Source organism: Petaurus breviceps, unplaced genomic scaffold (assembly GCF_028583685.1).
Source record: "Petaurus breviceps papuanus isolate PSGF00001 unplaced genomic scaffold, PetGlider_PUasm1.0 38, whole genome shotgun sequence".
Lineage (NCBI taxonomy): Eukaryota > Metazoa > Chordata > Mammalia > Diprotodontia > Petauridae > Petaurus > Petaurus breviceps.
In genome coordinates, this window is record NW_027186304.1 from 45,617,129 (window position 1) to 45,630,122 (window position 12,994).

Genomic DNA, 12,994 nt, shown 5'->3' on the forward strand with positions numbered 1-12,994 from the left:
GAGAAATAACTCAAGTGATAGCTACTGTGTTTCCCCGATAATAAGACACTGTCTTATTAATTTTTTTGGACAGAAAAACACCAGAGGGCTTGTTTTCAGGGGAGGGCTTATTTTAATGAACATTGACAGCAATTTTAATAAACAGGTAAATGTGAACAAAAACATGTACCTTTATTCAATAAGCAAATCACTGGGGAAGAACAGGATGACGCGCTCACTGCTACAGCTCTGATTGGATGCAGCTTGGAGCACGGCGTGCGTTTCACCTGGGGGGGGAGACAGTGCATACAGAGGGTACCGTAATATAGCGTGTAGTGCAGGGGATCACCTTCACTACAGTAATAATCTCAATAGGGCTTATTTTCGGGGGAGGGCTTATTTTAGAGGAATCTTACACAGTAAGGGGAGGGCTTATTTTTCGGAGAGGTCTTATTATCGGGGAAACACGGTATGCTCTAGAGTTTTCATTCACTTTATACCCTCATTGGTGTCCCATAATGTTGAATGCAACCACACAAGAGCATGCCCCTTTACTCCACAAGTGTATTTATAGGCCATCTTCCCCTTCTTTGCCTAATCCTCCAGAAGAGAATTGTATAACTTATTTGAAAAAAAAAATCACACAGTAAGTTTACATTTTTTCACCAATATACAAATCTTTCTCTCATCCCATCACAGTACATGAACTCCATTTTGTGCACCCTCTTCATACATGCCTTATACCATTAACACAGCTTCCTTTCACTATCATATATACTTACTCATAGTTTTCTTGCCCCAAGATAAAAGCTAACGAACATTAATTGCATTGATAAAATATATACACACAAATATTATTTATAATATATAACTGAGACTTAATGGACTATTGTCTTCCAAATAATCCCTTCCAATTTGGGAACCAAATTGAAGGCCATTGTGCTTTCTAGTTAGGGTATGAAACACCTGAATCTAACAAAAGACCACAGCCCAAAATTACCATGATTACATAGGTAGCCAAGCCCGGTATTTTGGCAAATCAATTCATCTATATGAGGGCAGACTTTTCATTCTCCCGCAGCTCTGCCATTCAGGAAAGAGCTTGCTAGCTAGCCTTGGGCTTCCAAAGAGTAGCGAAGCAAGCTTGGCTTTATTTGTTGTCTGTGGAATGTACAGTCCTGTGAGGCCATCTGTGTCTGCACCCATCGGCTTCCACTGCATATAGACAATTGTGTAATTCTAACCCTCGTTATTATCCCAGAACACCCATCCATAATTGTTATGGGAAATGCAGAACTGACTTTTCTCCTGAGTTGGAATGACAAGGGGCAAATTAATAGAAAAGGAAAACATGCCAGTATCAGAGCCTCCAAAGACATTTTTCATATCGACACAGTCCACATGGCTATAGGTCTTCATGGGTCAAAGGTCATGCAGTCCTGGAATTTCTTCTCAAAACTCACACATTTTTTACTTTTACTGTTCCTGTCAAAACTCTCTCTTGCAGAGAACAGTTCTCCAGGCTGACCAAGTTCTTCTGAAGGTGGTTCCAGAAACTTAAATAGTCAGTTGATGTTTGAGGGAAATCCAAAATCAAGTTTTTCTTTTTTTTCTCTTCATGAAGCTTGAGGCTGGTTGTGATGTCTCCCAGGTCTAAGTCAAACTGAAGATCCCAAACAGCTTCCTCCTGGAACTGTGAGATGGGGATTGCAGTGAAAGACAGGCCCTTGTAGTATGGAAAAACCACTCTTTGCTTGGTGCAACTGGAGGAGCACTTCCAGTCATTCTGGGTTTTTGGTTCATGCTTGATGTTGAGACGTGGTTTAAGAGGATTTATCTGGTTTATAAAATTTCTTTCCTGGAATTCATTGTAAGAACCCACGAAGCTCTTCAGAGGTGATGAATGAGCAAGGCAGATTCTCATGGCCATGTCCAGTGGCATGACTGAACTCATCAGAGGCCTGGGATCTAAAACTTGAATGATTCTGGTGCAACTCATTGGGTACAAAGTCAGCCCCACAAGCTTCAAAAGCCAGAGGATTCTTTCCCCTTCCCAGGATGTCTGAGTCATCCAACCTCCTCCTCACCCTCTCAGAACAGAATAGCCAAAATCTCTTATTAAAATGTGTGCATGCATATAATATTGGATTTCAAACTCATCAACTAAATTTGATACAAAGTTTTCTGACATTGTTATCTATTTATCTCTTAGAGAGCTTTCATTTTTTTTTAGAAATTTGTTTTGTTTGCATTTCTTATATGAACCAATATCATCCTGTATATAATTTATAATCTTTGCTTCACGTTTTGCCCTCTAGGGTCAAGTAGAAAGAGTATAATTCTTCTTCCACATAATAGACTTTGAAGTTACTGCAATGTTTCTCATAATCATTATCTTTTCCAAGACAAACATCTTTACTTCTTTCAACTGATTTTCATGTAACATGATATTCAGTCTCCTGCCCAGTCTGAAATCCTTGCTTGGTAATGTTCACCTTCTTAATATCCTTTAAAATTCAAACACATATAATTGAATATAATACTCAAGATGCTCTCCAAACATGACAGATTCATGTAAAATTATTACTTCCCTCATTTGAACATTCTACTTCTTTATCAATCCATACTTTCCCAATTCTGCTTAGAGATAGAGTGGGTGCCCAGTGTGTGGTGGCTAGGATTATAATTTTCAGTGTTCTAAATTTAATTACTATGAAGGAATGTTTCCAGTGTTGTCACTCCTGAGTAGTGCTCACAATATGTCCGGCTTTCCTCTTCTTCATAGTGAATTCTAAGATTTTCCTTCCTTCAAAGGTCTTTATCATTTCTTCTTCCAATAATTAGTTTATTATTATTAATTAGAATCTCATGTACCATAGAAGTTTCTCTCATTGCTTCATTATTTCTTCTAGCTCGAACACAAATGAAACTGCCTCCATTTCAATAGATAAAAGGTAAAGGGTTTGATGACAGATTTATATCTGGAAGAGTGGTGTACTGATTTCTTCTCTTTGCCTGTGATTTGAAGAATAAAATATACTACTTGTCTCCTGAGAATAGGTTAATGTGAACTTAAAATGTTGAAAGTAGCATGTAATTTTGGACATGACTAATATGGGAATTTATTTTTATTTGTTATACCGACTTTATAGTTCTTAAAAAGAAAAATTATTTCCCATTCCCTTTCCAACAGATTCTATCCTCATCCTGATTCCTTAACTCTATTATAATTATAATTTCTCTTAGTTTCATTCAGTTAAATGTGTTTTTTTTACTAAAATTTATAACTGTCTATTGAAGGCTTATTAAAGTCTTCAATGAGGTATGAACATTGGATTAGATTAATAAAAAATCTGTTAATAAAAATCAAAGGTATAGAATAAATAATATATGCCACTTTTTCAAAAACCACATTGGGAAAGGGCTAGACTATTAGTGGTCAAAGGTATATTGAGGTTTTGCAGAGGAAGATTAAACTAAATAAGCAGCTTTACTATCGGTGGAGGTAATATTGAATGACAGGTTTTGAGAAACCAAGAAAATAAGAAATGAATTGAAAGGGTATATTGGTGGTAGGAAAGGGAGAATTCCAGAATAGTCAGAGTATAGTAAACAAAGAAATTTTTAGAATTAACAGACTCTTAAGATGCATTTGCAATGTTTTCTTCTTAATTGAATCAGTGATTTTTTTTTTACAAAACCTTACTTTTAATAAAACCATACTTTATTCATAATATTTTACCAGAAATCCAATCTACAATGGTGAGGTCATTTTTAAACATAATTTTGCAACTTTTTTCAGAGCACTGAAAACTTGATAACCTTTATCTTTCACTAAAGTCTGGCAATTTTGGTGGTCTGCTTTATTATTTCCAATTTTAATCAAAGAGAATACATGCCTCATTAAATCATAGTTTGTGTTTTTTTTTTTTTTTCAAAAATCTGTGTGCCTTTGTGATGCTTTTCAGGTACATCATGCCATAGAAAGAACAGATGGACAGGCTGAACCTGTGGATATCCCTGCCTGAGAAAAGGATTTGAATACTCACTTGAGAGAAATTAGTGGAGCTTTCCATGGTCTTGCAATAACTGTTGAACCTCATTTTACTGTCTCTGAACATAACCACAATTAGTCAGTAAAGGGTGATTCATTTTTCAAACAAGGTAAAGACCTGAAAGCAGTATTGCTTCACTGATCAGTGTTTTAACTTCACTTTAAAAGTCACCAGGTGAATTTGCAAAGTCATTTTTTATGAAAGTTAATTCTCCTCTAAACCTAGTCATCAAATGCTGTGTATCCTCAAATAAATATTTAAACAAACTAACACTTTCAAATTAATGCAAGCATTTAGAACACGAATGGATTTGCATGCTTATTGGGGTATTAGTGGACCATAAACTCATGAGTCAACAATGTGACATATTAGTGAAAAAAGCTAATTCAATCGTGCCCTGCATTTAGATAGGTATAGCTTCAGAGTAAAGGAAAGGATTATCTGATTGTATTATGATTTGATCAGCCTGTCCACATTTGGATTATTGTGTTCAGTCCTTATGTCTATATTTTAGGAAAGTTATCATCAGTGAGAAAGGAGTAATATGATTGTGAAGAGTTGAAAGTTCCTGGCATATGAAGGATTAGTTGAAAACAATGGAGTGTTTAACCTGGTGAAGAAAGAAGTGCAGTAAGGATGATGAGAGTTATCTTCAAATATTAGAGAACTATCATGTAAAAGATAAATCTGCCATTTTATCTGATTCCACAGGAAAGGATCATGAACAAGAGGGATTATGTAAAAACAAATTTCCTCTTCATGTAAGGGGAAAATAAATTTCTAATATTTAGAATTATTCAAAGGAATTTACTGCCACAGAAAGCAGAGACATCCAAGTAATTGAAGTTTTTTTTTTCAAGAAAATGCTAAAGAACAACTTGTCTAACTTGCTGCAGTACATATTCATATTTAGACATAAGTTGAACTATCCAGTCACTGATTTTTTTTTTACACAACACTCTATGAATCTGTGAATTGGAATGCTGTACTGGATCATAAATGATTAATTCCATCAAGAATGTACAAAAAAGATGTAATATAATACTTTATTATATCCATTTGTTCTTCATACTCCATGGAAACCAGATCAACTAAGTTCCCCTTTTCCCATTCTCTTAAAATTTTACGTTATTCTATTTCACATTATTCTTTTTATTATAAAGACCTTAGATCTTCTTTTATAGTGTCAGTTCTTTTAAGAACATGGTCATGGGCGACTAGGTTGTGCAGTGAATAGAGCACTGACCCTGGAGTCAGGAGGACCTGAGTTCAAATATGATCTCAGACACTTAATACTTGCTAACTGTGTGACCTTGGGCGAGTCACTTAACCCCAATTGCCCTGTCTTCCCCCCTCCAAAAAGCAAAAAAAAAAATTAAAAAGACTGCAGTCATGTCCTATTTATCTTTTCTTTCTTCATAATCAGTCATTAGAAGGGTGTTTTTCATTCAGTATGCACTGAATAATTTTATTCAGTAAGAATAAGTGCCCATTAACAATATTCAAAATTAGAATCATATTACCCATATCTTGTGAGATATACCTTATTTGAATCTTCCTTTTGGCTTCTAAAAATGTCAAATATGTCCATTTATTTTAAAAATACCTTTATTGAAGCTGGCAGCTTAAGTGAAAATTATCTAAAATTTTACAAATCAAAATAATTTATATATACAATTAATTCCCCATGCACTTTTATGAGTAATTCTTCCAGTATCTGGTGTGACTTTAGCTATAAAAGCCTTATCATTAACTCCCATTTTCCATTTTCTTTTCTCTTCATCATTTTCATGTTTTCCCTCTAAATAATATCTTTTTCATTGTAAATTATTCTTAATCTCATATGACTAAATATTTTTAAACTCCAACACCTATAATTCTCAACCAAAGTGGAGAAAATCACTCAACCATTATGCTGCTTTTGGTTCAATTCTGGTTATCTCTTCATGACCCCTTTGACGTTTTGTTGGCAAAGTTACTGGAGTGATTTGCAGTTTCTTTGTCTAGCTCATTTTACAGATGAGAAAATGGAGAAAAACTGGGATAAGTGACTTGCCCAGGGTCACACAGAAAGTAACTATCAGGGGCTGGATTTAAACTCAGATCTTCTTGACTGCAGTTCCCACATTGTATGACTGTGCCATGTAGTTACCCAGAAATACAAAATTTTAAATATGCCCTCACTGATGCTAGGTGAGCCTACAAGACCTCCCTTATGAACTATTTCATGAGGGGTAGGGTGTGTTTAGGGAAGACTAGTACTTCTAGTATGAGGGTTGCTGAGCCCTGTTCAGTACTGCTTTCTACCTTTGGTGTCTACCTGATCTACCCAACTCTCATCTGTGGCTTCAAGAAGCTGTAACATGTGCCACACACCAGTACACAATTCTGAACAAATAGGCCAAGCCATGTTGAAATTAAATGAGGGTTCTCAAACACTTCAGCAACTTTGGAGGGGGGGTGCCCACACCAAACATCCCTTAACGGAATGGCAGATGAAAAAAAAAATGTTCCAATGGTGTAAGGGTTATGGGATTTAAAGATCTTCCATGCCCCATGGACGTGCTGACATAGCAGAGCAAGAGAAAGCGGAAAGCGAGAAAAAGTGAAAGCCGAGCTAACGGTCCTGCGGTTGGCGGTTGGCAGTGGTTGCGGTTGCGGTTGCGGTTGCGGCAGCAGCAGAGGCAGCGGCAGCGCGAAGCCCTTTTTTGGGGAAATAAACTTTTTTTTTTTTTAAAGTTAGGACTGCTAAGGACTTTTCTGCTAAGGACCCCTGCTGAGCACTGCCAGGGTCCGGAGCTGCTGGGAGCATGCTGGGTGGTTGCTGTGAGTGGGGAGAGGAGGACCTTTGCCTGAGGTAGCCTGTTCTGTTTTAAAGGCTTGAAAATGTGGGTGCTTTCTACTTTATCTACCTGTGCCAATATCATAACTACTCTGATGGCTTTCACTTTCTGGTTTTGGGACTCAGTCTTTTGGTATCAATAAATTTTCTAGTTTATTTCCCCAAATGGCAAACCTGATGTATTTTGTGATGGATAATTATATCAGCATATTTGTAATCTCTATAGGCATTGTGAATATGGCATTGCTGATACAAATGGCCATGAAGGCAGCCAAAACCAACACTGTGCACTTATTAGAGCCTGGTATTATATCCAGGAAATCAAGGTCTTACACTGCATCTCAAGTCATCACCAGACTTCTTGACTCTCTCCTGCCATTGAACTGTGGTGACTCCAGAAGAAAGTGAGATCCATGACTTTTTGGAACTCAACCTCATTTATGTTAAATTTATGCATGAATCAAAAGATTCCGTACACTGTGGTAGGTGGAAATATTATCCTGTGGTTAAAACACAAAAAGGACAAAAATTACTGCAAAGATGATTCCATTCACCATCAGTAAATGGAATGTCCACACATTTATGAATAATACGAAATCCTGTAGGTCTGAAAAATGAATAGCTCTTGTTGTGAGAGAACTCAGCAGGTATCACATCAAAATAACAGCCCCTGAATGAAACAAGGCTGGCAAATGAAGGCCAGTTTTCTAAAGTTGGAGTGGGATACACATTTTTTCTGTAGTGGCTGCAGCAAATGGGAGCTCTGTGAAGCTGTTGTAGGTTTTGCAATTAAAACTGATCGTCAAAAAGCATATTGGACCAAGGCCTTTGATACTCTCCATATTGAGACCTTATGGAAAATTCTTTGAAAATTTGATTGTCCAGAGAAGTTCATTCAGTATCAGATGTCAATGTCATGATGTCATGTTTGCCTCGGTTCTGGATAATGGACAATGCTTTCACACTTTTCCAGTCATCAATGGAGTGAAACAAGATTGTGTGCTTGCTCCCATGCTAATCATGATGTTTCCAGCAATGTTGTCAGATGTCTCAGGGAATACAAACACAGAATTAATATCAGCTACCATCTTGATGGCAAATTATTTGACTTCAAAAGTCTACAAGCCAAGACCAAAATAAAGAGAGAGACTGTGCATGAATTTTTTGTTGTTTTCAGATGATTACCCAATCAACAAAAACTCCGAGGATGGGATGCAACAAATTATGAATTGATTCTCTGCTTCTTGTGCTAATTTTGGTTTAACAATTCATACCAAAAACAAACAAACAAACTGGTGGAACAGGTACTCCACCAGTCACCACCATACCATCCATATATGGAACCATTTGTTACAGCAAATGGAGAAATTTTGATCACTCTGGGTAAATTCACTTACCTTGGCAATATAGTTTCTGAAGATGTACACATTTAAAATAAGGTCTATGCACACATTGTCAGATGTGTTTTGAGAGACTGTGTTTGAGTGGCTCAGTGTTTGAGAGGCTCTGAAGGAAATTGTGTGATAAAAGAGGTACTAGACTTCCTAGTAATCTGATTATCTACAGAGCCATTGTGCTGACCTCTTTATTGTATGTTTGTGAAACCTGCAGTGTATGCCAACATCATGGCAAGAAACTGAATTGATTCCATGTAAGTTGACTTAGGAAGATTCTGAAGATCATCTAACAGGATATGGTACTGGATACTGAGATCCTGTCTCAAACTAAACTTCCAAGTATCCAAACTCTCTTGTAGAAAGCACAACTTCGAAGGGCTGGCAATGTTGGTCAAATGCCAAGCATGCTTGTCTAAAAGTCTATTTTATGGAGAACTCATAAATGGCAAGCACTCTCTTGATGGTTAGAAGAAGCAAGAAAAGAGAACTCTCAAGGTCTCTCTGAAAAACGTTGGAATTGATTGCTTGACATGGGAGATATAGGCAAAGCCCAGCATGGCATAACTACAGCAAGAAGATGCTGTGCTCTATGAGCAAAGCAGAAGTGACATAGCTCAAAAGAAATGGAAGATGCATTAATTTAGACAATTTAACCTAAACATTCATGTGTGGTAGAGCATTCTGAGTTTCTCTTGGTCTGATCAGTCACAATAGGACACATTGTAGATTGACTCTAACAGGGCAATGTCATTTTGATCCTCTTTGAGAATGAAGGACAATAACAATCCAATCAAGTATCTATTCTGCTCTCCACAGTCACTCTTCAAAAACAGTTTCATCAATCCTCAAATCTCTCATAATACCTCCTTCTTTCACCTTCTTAAGTGAGAAGCTTGTTTAATATTTTAGAGGGAAAAAAAGGAAGTTATTTGCTGTGATCTCTCTTCTCCCCTATGTCTCATCTCCTATAGTCCAATGGCCTTCTGCCACTTTCTCCTCCTTCTCTCTTTTGTCCCACAAAGAAGTAGTCGTTCTCCTTATTGATGCTTACTCCTCTACTTGTTCAGGTAGTTCCATTACATCCTGTCTTCTACAACAGGTTACCACCCCACCCCCACCATCCCTAGTCTTTCACTTATTTTCAACCTCTCTATACTTTAAGAAGTTTAATTAGGTAGTTATTTGTGGATGGAATGAAGAAAGATATTCAGGTGAATTTAAAAGAAGTTACTGAAACAGTTCAGGTGAGAGGCAATAAGAAACTGAATGCGGATGAAAACTATGTGAATGGAAAGAAATATAAATGCAAGTTGCGTCGTAGAACGGAAAATTGAAAGAATGTCACAACTACTGGGACATGGAGGACAGATGAGGAATGTTTAATAACTAGTGAAAGCTACAATATGTAAAATCTATCTACTTGAATGGCTAAAAGTGCCTTCAATATAAATAGGACAGTTTGGAGGAAGAACTGATTTCACAAGAATGATGAGTTTTGTTCCTGATACAATGATTTTGAGATCCCTATGACATATGTAGGAGGAGATTCCAGAAGACATTTACTAGTGTGGGACTAGTGTTCAAGAAAGAGATTAGGAATAAATGCATAGATATGAAAATCATTATATTAGAAGTATTTACTGAACTCGTGAGAGCTGATAATATCACGAAGAAAGAACATAAAAAGAGGAGAAAAGAGGTCACAAGATAACACTAGGCCTTCCATTGCTACATGAATATAAGAGTTCAATATCAATCAATATTTATTTAGCACCTACTATGTGTCAGGCACTGTGCTAAGAGCTGTGCTATATCATCAATTTTTGATCCTGAAAACCTACTACAAGTTAGCCTGTCCCTAAGGAGATCCTAAGAGAAACTTGAATTGCAAAAAGTAATTACTTTTTTCTTACTTCACAGATACCATAGATGCATTCCTTGTATAGGTGCTCTTCAATTCCCTCACATAGCAAAGCCTCTAGATGAAGTGCTTATCTTCTCATGTATGAAATATTAAAATATCTTCATAATTTGTCTTTCTTTTCCAATCACTCCCTACACAAATATGTTGTCTTTATTTTTCCTCAAAGTGATATTTCCTTTCAACACACATGTCTATGTCATGTTCCTACTCATTAAACTCTAATAGGTACTGGCTTCCATCTTCTCCAATTCATTTAAAAGGTAAGTATGAAAAAACTTTGGAGCTACAGAATGCACAAAATGACACACAGAAGCTAACCTCACACTGAGGACAGCCCAGCAGGCTGGCAGGGAGCAGCCAGCACAGTGCTATGGGGCATGATCCCAGCCCCACAGGAGCCAGAGGTTTTAGCCCCAGGGTGGGCCTGACTAACCACCACCTGGAGGGACTTAAGATCAGTAGCACCTGTAGAGTTTCCCAGAATTGTCAACACATAGATGCTAAGGACAAAGTGAGAGGTTGATGCAGTCTGGACTGTGGGATCCAGTAGGTTTGGAGTGGAGTCCAGCCTTTATCCCCTGGAGGAGAAGCCGCTGAGGTGCTGCAGCTGTGCAGCAGCCACCACATGGCTACTTCAGCTAGGTCTAGAGTAGAAGTCCTGGGGTGTGAGACCAGCTGGCCAAAGCATGTGGAGGCTTCAGAGATGGCACCCAACTAATGAATTCACCAGCTAAGAAAACCCCTGCAATTGGTCAAAGCTCCCCTATCTGGTAGCAGAGTACTACTGTGGCAAAAAGCTCAAAAGTCAAGTTGAGTGGCAACATGAGTAAACAAGGGAAGTAAAGAAAGCAGGGCAATACAACTTTACACTCCTATTTTGAGGACATAAAGGATGAAAGCATGGAACAGGAGGAAGACAGTGAAGTCAGAACTCCTGCACCAAAAGCTTCCAAAAAAAAATATGATCTGGTTACATGTCATAAAGGATCTTAATAAGGATTTTGGAAACCAAATAAGGGAAGTGGGGGAAAAATTGGGAAGAGAAATGAGAACGATACAAGAATATTATGAAATGAGAGACAATAACATGACTGAAAAAAATAACACCATAAAATAGACTAACTCAAATGGCAAAAGAGGCTCAAAAAGGCAATGAGGAGAAAAAAAGGCTTAAAAAGTCAAATTTTCAAGATGGAAAAAAGAATCTCAAAAGCTCACTGAAGAGAATCATCCCTTCAGAATTAGATTGGAGCAAATGGAAGCTAGTTACTTTATGAGAAATCAAGATACTATTAAAAAGATCCAAATAAATGAAAAAAAATAGAAGGCAATGTGAAATACCTCATTGGGAAAACCACTGACCTGGAAAATAGATCCAGCAGAGAAAATTTAAAAATTATTGGATTACCTGACAGCCATAATTAAAAAAAAGATCATAGAAATCATCTTTCAAGAAATTCTCTAGGAAAATTGCCATTGATATTTTAGAACCACAGGGCAAAATGGAGATTGAAAGAATCCACCGATCACCTCCTGAAAAAGATCCCAAAAAGGAAGCTCTTAGGAATATTAGAGCGATGTTCCAGAATTCCCAGATCAAGGAGAAAATATTACAAGCAACCAGAAAAAAAAAAAAAAACAATTTTAATATTGTGAAAACACAATCAGGATAACACAGGATCTGGCAGCTTCTACACTGAGGTATTGAAGGGCTTACCATATGATATTCAGGAGGTCGAATGAGCTGGGATTAAAACCAAGAATCACCTACTCAGCAAAAATGAGTATCATGTTTCAGGGGAATATGTGGTCATTCAGTGGAATAGAGGACTTTCAAGCATTCCTGATGAAAAAGCTAGTGTTGAATAGTAAGTTTGACATTCAGACACAAGAAAGACAAGCATGACAAGGTAAACAGGGAAAAAGAAATCATAAGGAACTTATCAAAATTTAACTATTTATATTCCTACATGGAAAAGTGGTAATTGTAACTTATGAAACTTTTATCATTATGAGAATAATTTAAGGGAATAGAAATACACACACACATATATATGTATATACATATACAAATATATATATATACATATACATACATATATATGTCCATATAACAGGGAATAGGGGCATATGAATATTTGTGTGAATGTGTATATTTATGTGTAGAGGTATATGTAGATAGAGGGAACAGTGCCAATTTAATAGGAAGGAATGATACCTAAAATATGAAATTAAGAGGTGAATGAGGAATAAAATGAGATGAGATGGGGAGAGACAGAATGGGGCAAATAATTTCATATAGAAGAGGCAAGAGAAAATGGTTACAATGGAGGGGAAAAACAGGAAGGCAAAAGTGAATGGGTCAACCTTATTCTCATTGAATTTGTCTTAGGGAGGGAATGACATATACACTAAATAGGGTATCTCACCCTATAGTAGAGTAGGGGGGAATGGGAAGAGAGGGAGGATGATGGAAGGAAGGACAGGCTGGAGGGGAGGTAGTTTGGAAACACCTACTTTAGAAAAGTCACAGGATCAAAGTAAAGAACAGAACAGTGGGAGGTTGGATAGGAGGGAGGGAAATATAATCAATCTTTTACAATATATCCACTATGGAAATGTTTTGCATAGCTACACATGTACAGACTATATTGAATTGCTTATCTTCCCACTAAGGGTGAGTGATAAGGGAGGAATGAAATGAATCTGGAATTCAAAGTTTTAAATAAAATGTTTAAAAAATTAAAAAAAAATTTGTGTCTGGGAAAAAAAATCAAATAGAACCCTATTTTCTCCA

At 36.9% G+C, this 12,994-nt stretch overlaps 1 pseudogene; it reads right to left on the bottom strand.

Annotated features, from left to right (window-relative positions):
• Positions 1 to 1,023: 1,023 nt before the first annotated feature.
• Positions 1,024 to 1,985, bottom strand: LOC138170077 (protein phosphatase 1 regulatory subunit 3C pseudogene; annotated as a pseudogene).
• Positions 1,986 to 12,994: the final 11,009 nt, after the last annotated feature.